Here is a 20,852-nt window from a genome sequence, read left to right on the forward strand (position 1 = left end):
CCCTGAGAGTTCCCTGCACCCTTTACTCACTGCAGCAGTCTGGCAGTGGGGGCTGCTGCCTGGCTGTGACCTGCTGTGCACCTGCCAGACACGGATGGGGACTGCACAGCCAGTAGAGTTATCGGCTCCTCTGGGCCAGCTGCCAGTGGATTGTGGCTGTAGAGTTGGCCTTTGTGCATCACTACTGCCATGTGTGCCCTCTGCTCAGCCATCTGGGCAGCTATCTCCAAGAAGATGTTCCCAGTGTGGTAGCGTGCTTCAAAGCATGTTCGCCTGGCCTCAATTGACCAGGAGGTCAGCCACCTCCAGCTGGGTCCAAGGTGCCAGCTCTGAGCAGGCTCCTCTGCCTGGGTCCTGCCACTGACCTCCTTAACAGGAATTCTGGTATTCCCTATCTGAAAACTGAAAAATCCCTGATAAAAAAATCCCAAAGTCACTCTGTAAAATATCCTGAAATCCATGTTCCTTCACAATTAAAAAAAAGACCACTATATATATACAGAGCGAGAGTGAGAGACAGAGAGGCAGTGATCAGATTGTGGGTGTCTGTGAAGGGATGTGGGGGGCCATGGGGTGTATGGGGTGGATTGTGGACAAACTGTTTGGGGGGGCTCCTCCACAGGGGCTACCACACCCCCCTGCAGGGTCCACATGCCCCACTCCCACTTACTCCCCCAGCCCCCTGGATTGCTGCCCCACCCAGACCCACCTATGACTTGCACCCCCAGTCCCCCCCCAATGGCTGCCCCAACTGGTCAGCATCCTGGCACTTAAAAAAAAAAAAAAAAAAAAAAAAAAGAAGCAGCCTTGTACTCACCATCACTAGCAGGGGCTGTGGTGCCTCTGGGGCCTAGTGGCAGAGCCCCCCCCCCCCCCCCCATGCAGCATGGGGCAGCAGGGCCCAGCCCCAGCCACCTGGCACCTGCACTGCCACTGCCCCTCAGGCTAGTGTGGCCGGGGTCAGCAGGGCATCGTGCAGTTCTGTGCACTGTCAGGCAGCTGTCATCTGGGCTCCATGCTGCTGGGGGGGCTCTGCCACAGCCCACAGGCCCCAGTGATCCCGATGGCAGCTGCTATTGCCAGTGAGTGCTGGGTGGGGGGGGGGGGTTGTTTTTTTTTTAATTGCTTGGATGCTGGGGCCAGGTGGGGCAGTGCTTGTGGGGCAGGCAGGGAATGGGGACGGGTAGGGCAGCCATCAGAGGGCTTGGGGGGCAGGCAGGGGATGGGGCCAGGCAGGGCAGCCATTGGGGGGCTGGGGGTGTGGGCAGGGCCAGTGGGGGTCCTCCCATGGTCTCCTGTCTCCTCCTCAAGTCCCCTTACTCCCTACTTACCAGCAGGAGCCCAGGTCCAGTTCCCTGCAGCAGGCAGAGTGCTTCAGCACTGGGGCGAGGGCCAACCATAGAGACACTGGCTGGCTACCAGAGCTTCTCTGGGAAGGACCCAACCCCTGATTGCCTCAGAGCATGATCCAGGAGTGTGGCTTGCCCAGCTTTTTTCCTCTGTGTTTTTTTTGTTTTGTTTTTTGACCTCTGGATATCCAGGGATCTAATTATGCCCTAGGAAACATTTTTTATTCCTGCACATGCCTCTTGCAGCATGTCAAAGGACTTTGAGATGCTGCAAGAGGCATGTGTGCACTCATCTGGATGCACCCACAGTGTCTCATTTAGAAGTGCCCGCTACATAGTTGAGCTAGAGTTAGACAGGCTTTCACATGCAAGACATTCTTTGCCAGATCAGAGCAGGAAAAGCCAGCACAGCATAGTAACAAAAGAATTGTAAGGTGGGGGAGAAAAAATATCTTTGCATTCATGCATTGATCACAGCACCTAAGGTAGTCTCACAAGGCCTCCTGAGTCGTTACAATTAGTGAATAGGATGCTATATCCTGGGGATCTGATCTACAGAGTAGAAGAACTGTGGAACTATATGCTCTGTGAGAGAGTGAGGCAAGAGATCTGCCACCCAAAGGAGATGCACTTGAGTGGAAAAAGTTAAGAATGCAGTTACCTTAATACAAGTCAGTGAACACTGAATTGTGCAATTTGTAATTAAAGACTGTCTCATCCAGTCTATGTTTAAGGAAACAAAATTATTGTTGTATGTGGAACCTATCCACAAAGGTATTTACTGGCTTCTCTGTGGTTAATGTTATTAATTCAATATTTTCTTAATATAACTTTTGCCACAGTAAAGAATCTTTTTAAAAAAATAGAGAGGAAAGAGCTTGTTTTTAATGCTGCTGATTTGAAATCAGAGGCAAGACTCAAAATTGCCTACTTTGTAATGTTATATTGCTTAAATTTGGGTTATGAAATACCTCTAATGTTTTGCTAGGGAAGTCAGATGTTAAATTGTTGTGATCTTGGCAGCATGAAACCTAGTTTTTGGTTTTAACTTCAGTGAAAGAAATCTGTGCAGCTTCTTTCTATATTTAATAGCAGCTGAAAAAAAAATGACTTTTTATTTTGATTCTGGCTGGAGAAAACCTAAACAATTTATTTGAGATTAAAGTTTCTGGCAAACTCCTTTTCTCACTGCAGGAAGGCTACCATTCATTGACATCATCCTGTTGCCATCAGCACTGCCATAAAAAGAGTAGATGAGATATGTAAAGAACTCAGTAAGTCATCCTGCACTTTCTTCAGCATTTTAGACTAGCTCATTTTTTAATCTGAATATTTGGGAAAGGTAGTAAGGTACCTTAAACCTTCCCTACCATGCTCTACTCAGTCCACTACAGTAAGACAGATATTCTTCAACCTTTCAGAAAATAATTATTCATGGCAACTAGAAAACAATTTATTTTTAATTCACAGGTAAAACAAGCTCATAGAGAGATAAACAATGTCATGTCATTCATTGTAATGGTCATAAATTATAACTAGAAAAACTGCCTGTATCAGAGCATAGTATTTTCATAAGGGACTTATGAGATTCATAAGAAGAAAAAGAGGGTGACAGATTGGGCAATTGATAATGCCAGAGGTTTAACTACCTGGTTCAGCACCCTGGGCAGCAGCAGTAGCAAGGGCTGGGGACCAGCAGCTGCCAAGGCAGTGTCTAGGAGTGGTGGTGACTGCCATTCTTGTACTACCTCTAAGTGGCTGAGGGTCTCCCTCAATGAGGGTTATCCACACAGGGTTGTCTATCAGTAACTTTTCTGACTGTCAGTAAACATCAGGCTAAAAAGGGCCATTGGTAAAGTCAATAAAAAAAATTAGCTGTCAGTAAAAACACTAAGCAGCCACAGTTTGATCGAAGCTCTGACAGAGAGCACATTGATTGCTACAAGAGCTGTGCTCAAGGAACAGAAAAAAATTTGGCCATCAGTAAAAAGTATGCAGATTGTCATTTAAAAATACTGTTCTTGGGTTGACAACTGTGGTCCCATATAAGTTATCCCTCCCTGTTGCTGTCTTACCTTGAACCCAGCAGCAAAGTTATCCATACTGTGCTTCTTGTTCCTTGAGCACAGCTCTTGTAAGAATCGGTCTGCTTACTACTTGCCTCCCCTTCTGTGCTTGGTTCCACTCACAGGCAGTAGAGAACACAGCAGAGTGGGATGTAAAGGCCCAGAAGTTAGAAATGGGAAACTATGAGATTGTAGCTGGTATTCCTCCCCTGCCTGATGCCTACAAGGTGACATTCAAAGGCACTCCAGGGTTAAGGTGTACTGTTGCTGGAACAGTTAAGCATAGGGGCTTGTGGTGTAGATGGTCAGTGATATTACTTTCAAGGCAGCCATCAAGTCAGCTCTAACTAGCAGTGTGGACAAAGCTTGAGATGTGTTACCATACATTGGTGGGGCACAGCATGTAAGAATAAATATATAGGTTATTGGGGGCAGAGCATGTAAGCCTGCATTGCAGCTGTGCCTGTTCTGTGTATATTAAAAAAACAAGCATCATTCTCTAGAGACATAACTCTGGCACCTTTCTCAAGAAATACATTTACTTATTATTAATTATATGCTTGATTCTATAGAAGATAGGTACTTTGGAGCTAATTTAAGTAAATGCAATGTGTTCTTTCTCCCATATACCACGCAAAGTTTCTTGTGGTTTTTATTCATTTGCTTTCAAACAAGCACAATAGGAGGTTTTCAAGGAGATTATTTAATGTGTCTTGACTGAGTTTTACATTGCTCAGTTCAGAGTGAGAGAACTCTTGGAGGAAATTGGTTATATATAATGTGGCAGATTTCACTGTTTTGGGATCCTGTTCTCCCTGCTTACTCAAGGTTCCAAAGCATTCTTGAAAGCTATTTCATTTCATGTTAATCTCCTCAAAAGGAAAAAGAATAACCCTGGATGGGCATGGGAGCTAGAGCTATTGTCTGTTGTTTGAAGTAAGGGAAATATTACTGAGAGAGGATTATTTTAGGAATTCCAGTTACCTATGTTAATGGTGACATCAGGCATAAAGGGTGCCTATACATGAGCTGGGAGGCTTCTCTGACATGCTGTAACTATGGAGCACATGTAAAAACACCCAAAAGTTTGCAAGTGATGGTGGTAAAAAACAGGATGAACTGGAAATCATCCCCCTACTCAAACACTTTGCAGTCTCAGAGAACAGTGTACCACTGCTCATTCTAATTGATTGCATAATCCAAATTTTGAAAATATAAAACTATAGCTTTTACATGGGAAGCACCACCAGAGTCAAAGACCCCTGCAAAAACAAGGAATTGCTTAGGTGAAATATACCCAAGATGATCCTAGTAAGTCATCTACAAACCATGGTGCAGAGGAAGGAAAAAACTAACAAAATCCAAACCCAAACTTGTGCTTTTCATTCTGATCTATGAACCCCAAATATGGCAAAAGTTTGATACTGAGTATGGGATCGAGACGCTATCCCTCCAGAAAAGGACAAACACCCAATCAGAATACATACAACTTGTGCACTGGTAGAAAAAAATCCTCTCTGACTCTTCATAGATTTCATAGACACTAAGTCTGGAAGAGACTTTGTGAGATCATCAGGTCCAGCCCCCTACCCAAAGGGCAGGAAGTCAGTTGGGGTCAGATGACCCCAGCAAGATAATCATCCAAACGCTTCTTGAACGTGTCCCAAGTAGGTACCTGCATCACTTCTTGGGGAAGTCTATTTCAGGCTCTGAGACTCAAACAGTAAAGAAGTTTTTCCTTATGTCCAATTTAAAATGGTCTTCCAGCAGTTTGTGACTGTTGGACCTTGTCTTCCCTTGGGGTGCCCTGGTTGTCACTGGTAGGTATTGTAAGGCTTTGGGGACCTCTTCATGGGTGCCCTGCCTCCCAGTGACGTCAGGGTGAAACCCTGTTCTGGTGTCACTTAGACGGTCTGAGCGCTGACCCTTTTTCTTTTCTGCCACATTTTTGGTGTTATTAGTTGGGGAAGCAGTTCCCTGTTGGGGGCCTGGAGGGGGTCTTGACCCTGGGGTTGTCTTTGTGGGGCTCCAAACCTCCCCTTTACCCCACCCTTACCACGCCTTCAGCCTGGGTTGATGCTGCTTCCCACAGATGTTTCCCACACTGCCTGCCTTGCAAGGGCTGGGTCTTCTGGGCCGTGAACTTTCAGGGATCTACCCCTGGTTTTTGGGCTGGTTTTCCCCTCTTTGAGAAAAATAAACTTGCCCCTGCTGGAGTCATCCACAACTGAACTGAAAATGCTTGCACCTGCTGGTGGAGCTCCTGAACTTGCCTTTCTCTCTCTCTTTTGGTCCTTCTTTCTTTCCCCCTCCTAGGGGACTTGTTCATCTTCTCCCCTCTAACAGGCAGGGGTACTGGGACCACCCTTGTGCCCCATCCCTACCAGTTCCTCTGGCATCCCCACCCTGGAGCCCAGCTGACCTGGAGTCCAGTCACCCTGGTCCTTCTTGCCAGCGTCACTCCTCTCCCCTTTCCCAGGGCTCATGGTTCTCCATGCTCTGCTGCCTCTGGAGCTGTCCGAGAATGATTGCGGACTTGAGGGTCTGCCCTCAGTCCTGGTTCCGGGGCTCCTAGTCAAACCCTTGCCATTCCCCAGCGGCATCCCACCTGATCTCTGCCTTCCAACAGTGCTCCTTGGCTTCTGCTGACCCCCGAGCCTGCCTTCTGCCTTGCTGGTCTCCTGGTGGGAGGCTGCTTCCTTCTCTGGGAAGCTGGGGTTATAGCTGGAGCCTCCCAGCTTCGGAGCCAGCATCTCCCAGCTGGTGATCCACCTTTCTCTGTCCAGCTGTCTGCCAGCTATTTCTCCAGTTGCCTTTTGAGCAGCCCGCACTGCCCAGAGGCCACTCCCCCAGCTCTCCCTGATACTTAGGTTCAGGCAGCTGCAAAACTGCTGAGCCTGCATCCGTGCCGGCATCTGTGCTCTGGTCTCCTCCCTGCTGCTGCCTATCTTGGCTCCTATGGTGAGTGCTGTGGTGCTGTGGTTAGGGGTCCAGGCCATGCTGGGGGCGGCATCTGTGCTCTTGTCTCCCCTCTCACACTGGTGAGCAGATGTTCTCCCAGATCCTGATGCAGAACCCTAATATACTTATAGGCTGCTACCAAGTCCCCTCTGAACCTACGCTTTTCCAAGCTGAAGAGTCCCATGCCTTTCAGCCTCTCTTCATAAGGCCTGCTCTCTCAACTTCTGATCATAGCTGTCCTCTGGACTCTCTCAAGCTTCTCTATGTTCTTTCTAAAGTATGCAACCTAGAACTGAATGCAGTACTGCAGCTGCGGCTTCACCAAGGCTGAATAAAGTGGGAGGATAACATCCTGGATCTTGCTTGAGATGCATCAGTAGATGCAAGCCAGGCTTTAATTGTTTTGCAGGATGCGGCATCTCATTGGTGGGTCATATTCATCTTGTGGTCAGTCATGACCCCCAAGTCTCTTTCGGTCATAGTATTAGTGAGTGTAGTACCTGCCAAGTCTATAGGTACGATGTGGGTTCTTTCTTCCAAGGTGGAGCACCTTATATTTTTTGATGTTGAAAGTCATCAGGTTTTTGTCCACCTACTTTGTGAGCCTGTCCAAGTCAGCCTGAATCCCCAGCCTATCCTCTAATGTGACTGTACTTCTCCATAATTTGTTGTCATCTGCAAACTTAGCCAGTCTGCTTCTGACACCCAAATCCTGGTCATTTATGGATATAGTAAAGAGTACTGGTCCAAGTACTGAACCCTGATGGATGCCACTGGTCACCATGCGCCATGTTGACTTGAAGTACATTTGAGTATAATTATTATCTTAGGTCCTCCTAGTCTCAACTCTTGCAGGTCTCTCTGGGTGCCACACTTCAGGAGGGATGTGGACAGCATTGAGAGGGTTTAGAGGAGGGCCACCTGCATGATCAGGGGGCACCAGGGCAGGCCCTACAAGGAGAGGCTACAAGACCTGAACCTGTTCAGCCTCCACAAGAGAAGACTGAGAGGGGATCTGGTGGCCATCTATAAGCTGGCCAGTGGAGACAATAAGGGCCCTGAACCTGTTTAGCCTCCACAAGAGAAGGCTGAGGGGGATCTAGTGGCCATTTACAAACTAGTCAGAGGGGACCAGCAGGCATTGGGGGAGTCCCTGTTCCCCTGAGCACTACCAGGAGTGACTAGAAATTACGGTCACAAGCTGGCAGAGGGTAGATTCAGACTAGACATTAGGAGGCGCTACTTCACAGTCAGGGTGGCTAGGATCTGGAACCAACTTCCAAGCGAAGTGGTGCTGGCTCCTACCCTGGGGGTCTTTAAGAGGAGGTTAGACGAACACCTTGCTGGGTACCCAGTACTTTTTCCTGCTATGGCAGGGGGTCAATCTTGATGATCTGCTCAGGTCCCTTCCAACCCTACCAACTATGAAACTATGAAACCAGTCCCATCCGTCCGCAGCGATCTCGCTGCCTGGGGGAGGCGGCCCACCCGCGGCCAATCCTGCTGACTGGTGGGGAGTCTCACTGCCCTGACCCCTGTGGCTGATTCTGTGATGGCCGATTGCTGCAGCTGCTTCTGGGAGTGGCTGCAGCAATCAGCTGGTGCTTGCAGTGGGGGCACTGGTGCTTCTGCCTGGCCCTCCTGCCCATCACCTAAGCAGCAAACACGGCTGGTCAGGGAGTGCACCGGTGTTCTCAGGGGTTGCACGTGCACCCCCTATGCATCTTCACTGCCCACTACTGAGGGGACTCTCAGCCCCAGCTGTTGCTGATTCTGGGTCCAGCTGAGTCCTGTCAGCCATGGAGAATCACTGCTATTTCCTATTCCTGCGGGTATATGGAGCCTCTGAGGCTGGGTGATTGCAGTAGCTGTGACCTCTCAGTCATGGGGGGTTTCACCTACCCCTGAGGCTGGGAGATTGCAGCAGCTGCATCTCACCACCCTGGAGGTGCATTGGGCACCCCCATGGTTGGGATCCCCCTCAGATGCTGTGATCAGCTGAGGGGGCTCCCAGGATTGGGCTTCCCCTGCACCAGCAATAAAGCATCATGGGATTTAATGTGTGAGCCCACAATCATGCCTTCTGCCATGCACTTGTGGCCATGGCAGAAGGTGCGATTATGTGGATTGCACATTAGAGCCCATTTCACCTTTACCTGCACATGTAGAGGGGCCTTAAGAGCTTTGCTATTGCTAGTCACTAATATCTACTTTGATTTCTTCAACTGTTTGGTGCTATATTTATATACCTCAAGTGTGGTGATTTTCAGAGGCCAGGAGCTCACTATTTGTGTGGTTTCATTTGCTGCTGTTTGTTTCATATTTTGTTTCATTTTGTTTTATTTCTCAGAGATTCCATATTGGATTTACTCATTTCAGATTTCAGAAGGGAATATCAGAGTGGGCTGACAGGAACTTTAATCATTCTCTAGCTTTGTCTAGGTAACTGAATTGAAAAATAGGCTCTGAATTTTTCTGCACCCTTAGAATTTTAGCATGTTAGGAATTACATTACTTTGAATCATGTACAATGAAACAGGAGACTGAAATAAAGCAAAATGTGTAAAAACTTTCAGAAGAAAAATGTAGGAGAAATGTGGATGTTCAGAGATAAAGCAGCTCCCATTTTCATGAATTGCATGCAAATGTCCAATACAGTACTATTAACTTTTCAGGGTAGCACCACTAATATTTACTTTGACTTAAGTTCTATGTGATGCATTCTGCATATTGTATATTCTCCAGAAGGATCCTGCCATCTCTAAATCACTGTCTTCATTGTCTTACAGATAGAGAAGCACATATTTCACTCAAATGAACTAAACAAGTGAAAAGTTGCCTAAAAAAATGTTCTCTGACTACTCTATGGCAGTGGTTCTCAATTGTTTTTGTACCAGGACCCATTTGTAAACATTAATGGCTAGTCCTGACCCAGTGCCCTCCACTCCAGACCTGCTGTCCCCCGCCCCCAGACTCCAACACCCCCAGTGTGGGGGGCAGGGGTGGGTGTGTGGGGCAGGGGGCAAGCAGCCCCTTACAGGCTGGAACTCTGCCAACCTGCAAGGGAAAAGCCACAGTTTCCCATGTTTTTCTCCTTTAAAGTTGAATCCATTTTTAAAGTTTGTTCATGATCCTTTCATATATTCTTGCAACCCACTTTTGGGTCATGACCCACAGGTTTAAAAATGCTACTCTAAGAAAGCATCCCTTCCTCCTTGCACTCTGTCTGATATTCATGTATGGAAAATAGGGAAGGATGACCCCGAGACTTCAGATGAGCCAACAGTGATGGAAAAGTTAATGCAGTCTTCTGTGGTTGCTGAGACTTCAGTGTGGATTCTTGATTCAGGCAGTGCTTTATTGCTGCAACAGCAGGGAGCTCTGCATAACTGTTGTGGCCAACAGCCATTGATGACAGAGTTTTATTGAACAGAGACAAGGAAGTGTTGAAATAACTATAAGCTTCTGATATGACTGGATTTCTGGTCCTTAATAATAAGGGAAATAATTATCAAAGACATTGTAAAGCTTTCAGCCAAAAAATTGTCGGTGAAGAACAAATCAAACAATTGATTTCACAAAGGAAAACGGAACTATATAAAAGGAATGATTACATCTTGTAAATTCAAAATTTGCTGCCTGTTAAAACACTTGCAACGAGGGAAAGGATCATACTCCCCCAAACATCAGCTCTTCAAAAAATATTCTATGTAGATAAAAACCATGCAATGTCTAATAAATGGTATGCTTTATGTTCTCATTCACATTTCTCAGTTATGTTTTAGCCTTCTTGGAATGTTCTTCAATAAATGAAAAGTTTAGGGTTAATATCAGAAGTTCTGAACCAAAAAGCTATACCCAAATTGGAGATATGTATTTACAAGGTTTTATTACTAAAGCACTGTGTGAATTATAGGGTGAATGGGTAGTGCTCCTATACCCGACATTGTTTTATGAAACTTTGTGCCAGGTGATGATAACTTACCTGAGTTCTACCATTATAGCTGGAATGGTCCATACCAGCTGCTTCAAGCTGATTTTATTTTGTGGGGGTGGAGGAGTAGAAACCCAGATGGAGACAGGAACTTGGATGGAAGAGATTGGGACTGGAATGAGAAACTTAAGGAGTGGAAACTAAAACTCTCTAGGTAACATGCTAGAGGAAAGGAACAGAGAGCCCAGGTTGTATAAGACATAAGAGGTGGAGCTTGTGGGTTGCTGGGGAAGAAAATCTGTAACTGTGAAAGCACAGAACCTGGAACGGAGACCAAGATTCTTGAGTCTTACTGCTGTCAGCAATATATGTGAAAAACATTGGCAAAATGTCCTTGTTATCCAAAGAGGATGATAGCCTCCTACTGCTAACAGTTACCACACTAGCTCAGGAGACAGAAGTCTATAGATTTCAACCTTGATGCTGAACTATGAGGGTGGTGTTATGACAGTATTTTAATTTTTTGAACCTGCTATTTTAAAAAAAAAAGGTTATTGCATGTAATTTCCTATGTTAAAGATTATAAAGGTAGCAAAGTCAAAAGCTAAAATGTTAGGAGATATTAAAATTAAGTCCACTTGTGCAACAATTTGCCACCTTGTCTGCCCTGTAGGTTTTAATTATATGATTTCATACAGGTCTTTTTCTTACAGGACCCCCTGCTTCATTCAGTACCCAAAACGGATGGTGCTTTGGGCCTGAATGAGGGATATGTAGAGGAGAATATTGTCCATGGGACTTCAGCCTTATTTGCTTCAGAAGTTGAAAGGTGAGTAGCAAATAAGAAAAAGAACTGTAATAAGATAAAATGCTGCAGGATTCTGTCTCTGTCACAGAGTTCTTCAGTGATTAGGGCAAGTCACAAACCAAACTTTTCATAGGTGGTAACTAAGGGTGTACTCATTATTTCCTGGGTGCCCAAATTGAAATGGTATCTGATTTGCAAAAGTCCTGAGTACTCACAGCTGAAACCAAACTCAGTAGCTGATGTAATTAGAGCGCACAAATTATTTTGAAAATCAAGTCCTAGGTATGAGAAATTGGTAGTTACTTTTGGCCCATTACTTTTCTGTGCCTTCACTTCCTCTCTGAAAAATGGGGATAATATCTCCTTATAGGGATGTTCTGAAAATAAATGAAATAATGTTTGTGAGACACTCATGTTCCTTTTAGTGTAAAAAGGCCACAAAACCATTAGCAACCCTGTATAGCAGCAGGGTCTAAGTAATATGTAGATATGAAGGTACATAATAAATAACCAAAGTAAAACAACATACTGAACATGTTCCTCATTACCTGAACACTGGCCATCTTATGCATTGTATAAGGCAGTTATCCTATAAGAAAAAAGTACTATATGATCTGACCTTCAAAGACTACAGTACTCCATTTATATACATATTGGGTAAGTGCACAGCTCCCTTAACTGCATAGCATGATGCCAGTCCCAATTTTTTGCCTATTGTTTATATCAGGAGTCAGCAACATGTGATCCATGGATCTGGATGGATACAGCTGATCCACTGGATTTGGCCCATGGAGCCAGAAGGCTTTGCTTGTGTCCATGCCCACACAGGGGCTGGGCAGCAAGGAGCTCTGCTGGGGCCAGGCAGCTGGAAGGTATGCCCATACTGCAATTACTTCCAGCCAGTGGGGAGCACTGCTGGGGTCAGACAGCTTCCAGCTACAACCACACTGCAGTAAGGAGATGAGGCTAGGGGAGGAGAGGAGGACAGAAGGTGAGGGGCAGGAGAGAAGCAGCAGCAGTGTGGACACAGTTCCCAGCTGTATGGCCCTGGCTCAATTCCCCACTGACTGGAAACTGTGGCCATGATACAGCCAGATAATGGCGGGGGGCAGAGAGAAGCAGCACAGGTACGGCTCCCAGCTGCCTGGCCCCAATGCAGCAGTAGGCAAGGCCCATCACTGAAGCCCTTCAGCCCCAGTAGACTTCAGCCAGGTTGTTTCAGCCTGCAACTTGTAAAGGTTGTCAGCTTCTGGCTTACATTGTAATAAACATTGGTTAGGTTATCTGAGTAAAATACTCGTGTACATTGGAATGCTTTAGGTCCACTGTTTACTTTATAAGGTGCACGCTGTTGAACTGCATAACTGAGTGAAATCTCCTGATATCAAGGCTTCTAAAGCAGCCCTGAACAGATCAGGGCTTGTCAAATTACAAGGCTTCTATCTGAAATATAAGGTACTTTGAATAACAAGACAACCAGCCTCAAAGAGCTGTAAAATGCTTAGGTTATTCCTGTACTGAATGGGCCTTATTTACATTGAGTTCAGGTAACGGTATTTTTTTTCAGTCCTAAGACTACACATTTAAATGAAAAAAACTATATGTTATTGGTTCTCATCCTTTTTAGGTTCCAGGGCTGCCCCCAGGAAATGCCACCTCTTACCTTCTTCTTGTTTTTGATTATGAAAAAATAGAGCAATTCTTCTGTTGCAAAGAACTCAGAAAGCTCACAAGAGGCTAGAATGTTTTTGATGCTATGGATTCCCATTTGAAATCTTTGGGTTTATCTCTTGAGCGGTGCAGATACATATCACAGGCAAGTGTAACTCTGGCATTTCCTAATTCTGAGTGCTTGACCTAGCAACCACAATATTTAATGTAATTTTTGTATATATCAAACAAGGGTGTGTGCCCTTAGTCTATCAAATGTAGATGGTTATCTCTATTGCTAATTATGCAAATACTGGAGTATTATGTAATCAAGTAATCAAATAAGTTGAAAGCTTAAGCATTGGTGATTCTGTTGTTTAACATCTCAACAAATATACTCAGTTGATGGAGAACATTGCCTGAAGTTATTTTCTGTAAACCATTTAATGTATAAATATTACTGGATTTTTAAAAATTCATTTCTATGTATTGGCTTTACAAATTATCACCTTTAAAAAAAGTCTCAACTATAAGGAGGTTTTCAACACCTTTTTCCTAAATACAGCCATAACCTTAGAGTGCTGCAGAATTTATCTATAGGGTTGCAACTAAAGAAAACCTATACTTCCTTCAATCCTCTCTCACTAGGCCAGTGCCTTTATTTAAGAGTGCTCAAATACTATCTAAAATACTTAATTTGAGATCTGGCTTTAGCATCAATAGCTAAATACTTTCAGTATTCCATATTTTCCTTATTAAATTGAAACTATCCTTTGTGCCTGAGCCAGCTTTACTTAAATTGTTGACAGCAGTCTGGGACATTGATCTGGGATTGTTACTCTCTGCTGTGGCCTATTCTAATGCACTTTGAGTATTCTATTGACCTTTTTCATCAGCTGATTACTTCACATTAAACACATTTTTAGAGAACCTATAGCTGCATCAATTCTTTGTTCTTCCTGGACTAATTGTTAAAATGAGTGTAAATTTGTCAATCCCCAAAATGAATGTCAAGAATAGAAACAAATATAAAGAAGAGACAGATTCTATAAAAACAGTCTATATACAATGTCTAACTCACTTAAAAGCTTTCTGTACTCTAATGACAACTTAAACTGGCCTGGCTCCTATGAGATCCTAGGAAGTACCTCTGTCACAGACTGGTTCCTATGACCAAACTCTCCATTAACTACCTATTCACTGAAGAAAGTCTCTTTTTTTTTATCCATACATAGTTCCTTTAATCTTGCTAGCTCCTAGTCTTCTAGTTCCAAAAAACTTGTTTAGTAGGCTCTGCAGCAGGTCAAGGTAGATTCCTCTGAGCTACTGGTTCTGTCCTATAAGGGTGCAGATAGACATAACACTTGAACAGTTCCAAGAATGTCACTGATTTAAGAACAAGCTCAAAGTGGTCCCTGGACAGAGATGTCACATACGCTGCTAAGGGTTCTATGTAGAGCCCTGACCTTTTAGGGATAGTGCTAGTGCCAGAAATGGGATGCTAAGCTACCCAGACCATCATACCTTCCAGGAAGGAATGGAAAGTTTGTCAGGGGCTGGTGGCCCCTTGCTTCTGGTTCCTGCAGGGCTGTGTGCTCCAGGGTTTTCCCAAATTCTCCATAGCTTTTCAACTCTCTGCTTTGAAAGTTGCGCTATCAATTTCACCTTTCTGCTAGAGATCCTGCACTTTGGGGTGCCAGGCTCATTTGGGTCAGGAGGAGGCTAGCCACCCAGCACCTCACCAGCCCCTGGGATACCCTCCATTCCTCCCCATCAAATGAGCAGAGGGGGAGGAGCATATCTAGAGGGGTACAGTTATACCCCTCTTTCAGACCATGCCATGGAAGCAGCAGTCCCCAAAGCAGGTAAGAATATCATGGAGCAGGGCAGAATCATCTTGGTGTCCCCGTCCCTCTGGGAACAGTAGGAATAGCAGCAGCAGTGGGCAAAGCAGGGCAGGGGGGTGGGGATGGGCAGATAGGGGATGTGCTACTAGGCATGGAGGGGAAGGGAGGTGATGGCAAGAGCTAGGAGGAGTAGGGGGACAGGTTTTTTACTTGGTTTGGTGACTTTAAAAATTCTCCATTTCTGCTCCTACAATGTGGTCTGCCTCCCCACCCCCTTGGGGGAGCTGGGAACAGTGGGTTTGGACCATTGAGTCCTGGCTGCATTCCAGAGAAACGCCTTGCCCTGCATGTGGTGGTGAGGGGGTATGAGGGGAGGAGGAGCAGTGCAGTTTTGGATGCCTGGATTGTTGGCACTGGATTTTTAATCCAGAGACCTTGTTTTGGCCAGACCCAAACTGTCAGACTGACCATACCTTCTCCATTCAATAACAGACAAATTTTATTAATACACAGTGATACTAGATAAGAAAAATGCAGGCAAGGCAAACAATTATATATCTACCAGTCCTAGGGCTGTCATAGAGGGAGGGTACATCTGGCCAATACAGAAGCTCCACCCTGTGCTTCTCTCTTGAAAGTCAGATGTCAGCAGCCTGGAGATAGAGGGCTGAGGGGCACTCCCCACAAGGGGGGTGGGTGAAATGGGCTGATGGTGCGCCCTCTGCCCATGGTTGCCTCAGGTTCCCCTCTCAGGGACGCTTTGCTGCTGTGAAATCCCTCCTTTTGTATTCTTTTCATCTTCTGATGACTCTTCATTCCCAGGTATCATTGATTGGTTTCCCTGTTGTCATCATACTGTCCACATTCCATCTTGTCAGCATATTCCTTTGTTCCAACAAACCTATCACATGCACATATCTTAATTCGGTTATTTACCGGTCTCCTAATCTGGTCTATCCACCAAAACCATAAATCTCAAGGGCTCCGCAGTTGGTCACTGAGACCTGGTGCCAATGCTGCAGAGTCCCTTATCTCTGTTTGGGTAAACTGTTCATGTTATGGAATAGTGTATCACATGTCTTCAATTTCCCAGCCTATGGGCATCTCTACACAATTGTAGTGTGCCACTACAGTGACAGAGAGGGGAAATCTAAGTGTGTGCTGCCTGCATGGTGCATTAACCACTTGTATTGTGCTGTACCTAAGTATTTCCAGAAGGAAGTACTAAAGCACAGTGCTGTAGTAATGTTGCCTTATGGAAACATGTAGATGCACCACGTGTGTTGACTGCTTCCGACACAGTGGGCTTTAAAGGAAACTTTGTCAAAAGAGGTTTTTAGAAACCAATTAACCCTTGCCATTGCCTTGGACTATTATTCTAATGCATATCTATTTTATCTACAAGCCAATTCTTAAAAGAAAAACCTCTAACTATCATTTTCTAGTCATCGTGGAGGACTGACCAGACACTAGATCTGGAATGCTCTCTGTCCCTGTATAATATTGAGCTGGTTCATGAAGGATTGGCTTAAAATAGTACTAATTTTTCCTGGTATTCTTTTGAAACATTCCTGAAGGCTGAGCCAATCTTAACTGGTCTGTATGTTTAGACTCTTGGGGTTTAAAGTATATTTAGAATATTTGAAGCTTTATGTCTTCCCCCACCCTAACAGCCCTCAATTGTCTGCTGAAAGTTGGCTTATCTTGGGCTATCCTTTCTTGCTCATTTTCTTTTACAACCTGCCATTCAAATAAACTACCAGATTGAGACACTAAATATGCCAGCATCTAGCCAACAAAGAGCATTAATAAATTATTACAGGGCAACTCAACCTTTGTCACACATGGGTTAATTATATTCCTCTGTTTCTTTCCTTTTCACATATTCCTGTGAAATATGTGAAATATTTTCATACTTTCTTCTCATGATTCACTTCCTCTTTCCTTTCTTGTCCCTCCTGCTCTACTGGAATAGGCTTCCCCCTTTACATTTAGGGAACAGTTACCTAAACTCTCCAAAATATAACGGCCATGTTTTTTTCTGAAATGAATGGGGCTATACAAGTGCAACTGAGAGAAATTTAGACCTTCCTGTTAATTTCTCATAATTCAACTGTCACAGTTTGCACTTCTCAAGGGCGAGTCCACCAAAATGTCAGCCTTGCACACACCAGCAACATTCCACAGTTTGGAAATGAAAAAGGAAGTTTATTATATACTAAATCCAACTAGAAAAGAGGTTATACCATATGGGTAAGAATAAAATTGTGTGTTTCAGTACTAGTAACAAGAAGAGCTCTGCAGCGCACAGAGGTGGGTATTGAGAAGGAGCATGCTGAGCAGCTGGAGAATGAAGCAGAAGTTCACAACTGGCTTAGTGATAAAAGAAGGTTAAAAGGAATACGTTTAGGGCAGAGGTACAGAAAGAAGAGTTCTGGCTGTCCAGTTAGGCAGTGCAGTATATGGATTTATGTTTGCTGTCACCAGACTATAGAGCAAAATTAAAGTTGTTTGATTTCCACCCCACCCTGAAACTTTCTGGGCTTTGATGGTTGCCACATGGGGCCCAGAAGGCCCTCCCCACATTGGTACAGGGGCCAGGGGTGGAATGGGGTCTCCTTCCTCCAAGTCACTGAGCGCTGGCTACAGCCAAGGCTGAGGATTTTGACTGGGGTGTGCTAATGCTCCTACTAGGACTAAATCTCAGAGGTTTCTGGTTCGAGAGTGTGTCATTCCACTCATCCCAATTATCACATTTAGAATCAGGAAGGTATTTTACCCCATGGTCATATTGATACAGATTATACATGGGGGGCGGGGGCAGGAGGCCTTCCTCTGTATCAGAGGGAAGGGCCCTTCTCTTTGGATATCTTTTGAGTACATTTTTAACAATTTTTGCAGCAGTGGGACACTGACGGTCTTTGTTCTGGTTCTTTACCTGTGGCAGGTTAGAGTGCTTTTATCATCTTTGGGCAATGTGTCTTGTAGTTGTGCAGTAGGGCTGCTTGTATAGTTTTAGAAATAGGTCTGACAGACTTGTATGGGATATTTTGAATAGGGAAGACTCTGCCTCAAGCAAAGATTTGGATTAGATAATCTCCAGAGGTCACTTCTAGCACTACTATTCTATAGTTGTATAGTAATTTGTAGAACTCATGCTATGTTTTCAGTTGTCACCTTAGTTGTTTGGCCACTTTTCTAGCATTTTATCTTGGCCAGTAAGGGCATGCTATTTTTTGGAGAAGGGTTTTTTAACTGTAAAATAGGTTGGAAACTTTGTGAGGAACCAGCTGCTCTCCATAATTCATAGATTTCATAGATTTCATAGACATTAGGGCTGGAAGGGACCTCGGAAGATCATCGAGTCCAGCCCCCCGCCCAAAGGGCAGGACGTTAGCTGGGGTCATAGGATCCCAGCAAGATAAGCATCCAGTTTCATCTTGAAGGTGTTCAATGAAGGCGCTTGAACAACCTCCGGTGGCAGGCTGTTCCAGACCTTGGGGGCTCGGACAGTAAAGAAATTCTTCCTTATGTCCAGCCTGAAACGATCTTGTAGTAGTTTGTGACCATTCGTCCTCGTCATCCCTTGGGGCGCTCTGGTGAACAAACGTTCCCCTAGATACTGGTGGTCACCCCTGATAAACTTGTAGGTGGCCATCAGATCACCCCTGAGCCTGCGCTTTTCCAGGCTAAAGAGCCCCAGGGCTCTCAGCCTGTCATCGTAGGGTCTGCTTCCCTGACCCCTGATCATGCGCGTGGCTCTTCTCTGGACTCTCTCAAGCTTCTCCACATCCTTTTTGAATTGTGGAGCCCAAAACTAGACGCAGTACTCCAGCTGCGGCCTCACTAAGGCCGAGTACAGGGGGAGAATGACGTCCCGGGATTTGCTTGAGAAGCATCTATGGATGCAAGCCAGCATTTTGGTCGCTTTACTAGCCACAGCATCGCATTGCAGGCTCATGTTCATCTTGTGGTCAATGATGACCCCCAAGTCTCTTTCTTCCATAGTGCTAACCAACATAGCACTGCCGAGCCTATAAGGATGCTGCGGGTTTTTTTTCCCAAGGTGGAGAACCTTGCATTTATCGGCGTTGAACACCATCAGATTCTCATCCGCCCACTTGCTGAGCCTGTCCAGGTCAGCCTGGATCACCCGCCTGTCTTCTGGTGTGGATGCTTTGCCCCAAAGTTTGGTGTCATCGGCGAACTTGGCCAGTCCGCTTCTGACTCCAGTGTCCACATCATTAATGAAGATGTTGAACAGTATGGGTCCAAGGACAGAGCCCTGGGGGACCCCACTGGTCACAGGACACCACGATGAGTGACTTCCATCAATTACTACCCTCTGGGTCCGACCCCGGAGCCAATTTTCCAGCCAGTGGATCGTGGGGGACCCAAGGCGACAATTGGCCAGTTTCTCCAAGAGACAATCATGGGACACCAGATCGAAGGCTTTTTTGAAGTCAAGATATATGACATCAATCTCATCTCCCTTGTCCAGGTGATAGGTCACCTGGTCGTAGAAGGAAATGAGATTGGTCAAGCAAGACCTACCCGCAACAAACCCGTGCTGGCTATCCCTTAAGATGTTGGCGTTGGCCAGTCCATTAAGAATGGCCTGCTTAATAAACTTTTCTAAGATCTTCCCCGGGATAGAAGTCAGGCTGATGGGCCTATAGTTAGCCGGATCCACTTTCCTCCCTTTCTTGAAGATAGGCACCACGTTGGCCTTCTTCCAGTCTTCGGGCACTACACCAGAGCGCCAAGAGTTTTCAAAGATCTGCGCTAGAGGCTGGGCTATGATGCTTGCCAGCTCCTTGAGTACCCTGGGGTGAAGATTGTCAGGGCCAGCTGACTTGAAGGTATCCAGCTTCTCAAGATGTTCCTTCACAAAGTCAGCATTAATGGAGGGCAGGGAAATAATAATACTGGAAACCACCCCATAATCTCCACTCTGTCCTCCCATACTTTCATCTACTTATCTGTAGCCCAGAAATCTGTCAGAGGGGAGGCAAGATAGACTAATGCCAGGTGCAAACACCACACTTTTTCTGATTTAGGTGGTCAGATACTGGTCTAAATCTGTAACTGAACAGAAGTTCAGCACACACAAACAAATTTAAAAATGGTAGAACCTGGTTTAAGATAGACCTGGATGGATGTAGTATCAGATTGAATTGGTTTAGGTTAGACCAGTCCATTGAAGTTCTATCCCAGACCTCCAGCAAAACAGACCTCCTCTGCTTCCCAGCCCTTTTTCCTGTCTGTGCCTTTCAGCTGAGCTGAGTGGTGGATGGGTGGTTCTCTCCTTGCCCTAGCCCCCACAGCCAGCATAGCTGGAGGGGAGCTGTGTGATAGGGTCTTCCCCCCTTGCCCACTGCCTAGCCTGGCCAACAAGGCTTCTCTCCACAACCCTGCCCCCCCCCCACGCCCACTGTTAGCAGGAGGGGAGAAAAGTGGAGACTCCTGCCCCAGTCCCCTTTCAAGCCAGCACAGATGGGAGGGGACTGTGTGGTGGGGGGGAACCATTCCTCCACCCCCTCACCCAACTGCCTGGCAGATACAGGCAGAAGCCATGGCTCAGAGCCATATGGCTGTTTGCCACACCAGGACCTGGGGGCAGGAAGGAAGAATGGGACCCCTTGCTGCATGCCTAACCCCAGATTGCTGGCTCAGGTCTGGAGGAGGGCCAAGATGGGTCTGTGTGACAGGAGCTATGCTCCTCCCTCACTCCTGCTTCCTGGCTTTGTGGATAGTCATGTGGCTCTGAGCCACAGTGGGGGGAGGGCAGGGCGGAACAGGGTCCCCCATCTTGGAGCCCCCCTGGCTGTTCTGGCTGGGTTTTGAGGGTTTGGGTCTGCATAGTGGGGACCTCCACTTTCCTTGCCTTCCCCCTACCTCCCACTATGACTGGCAGACAACCACTGATTTGAGGCGGGGAGCAGGGGGTGAGGCTGGGGAGATTCTGTGCTGGCTCCTTCCAACCTTGTGCTGACAACAGAGGATTGGGGACATGTGCTGTTAGCCACTCAGGGATGGTCCCTGCTTGGCTGTCCTCAGAAATCAGTGGCACACTGTGAGGCATGCAGGAGCTCCCCCAGCCTGTGCAAGCATCTACCTGCCTCCCCCCACTGAAGGGCCAAGGTATGTTCCCTTCACTCCTGATCCAATCTATGCAGCTTAGAGAAACCCATGTAGATTGGATTGATTCTGCCTCAGGGTTTTTGAATGTCTGTA

General features: G+C 45.9%; 1 long non-coding RNA gene across 2 annotated transcripts in view; it reads left to right on the forward strand.

Annotated features, from left to right (window-relative positions):
• Positions 1-13,647, forward strand: part of LOC132249903 (uncharacterized) — a 46,602-nt gene extending 32,955 nt beyond the window's left edge. For both annotated transcript variants that reach the window (XR_009461375.1, XR_009461374.1), the window contains exons 3-4: positions 11,024-11,139; positions 12,746-13,647. This is a non-coding gene — a long non-coding RNA (uncharacterized LOC132249903). The remainder of the gene's footprint in view (positions 1-11,023; positions 11,140-12,745) is intronic.
• The last annotated feature ends 7,205 nt before the right edge of the window (positions 13,648-20,852 follow it).

The sequence above is a fragment of the Alligator mississippiensis genome, chromosome 4 (assembly GCF_030867095.1).
Source record: "Alligator mississippiensis isolate rAllMis1 chromosome 4, rAllMis1, whole genome shotgun sequence".
Lineage (NCBI taxonomy): Eukaryota > Metazoa > Chordata > Crocodylia > Alligatoridae > Alligator > Alligator mississippiensis.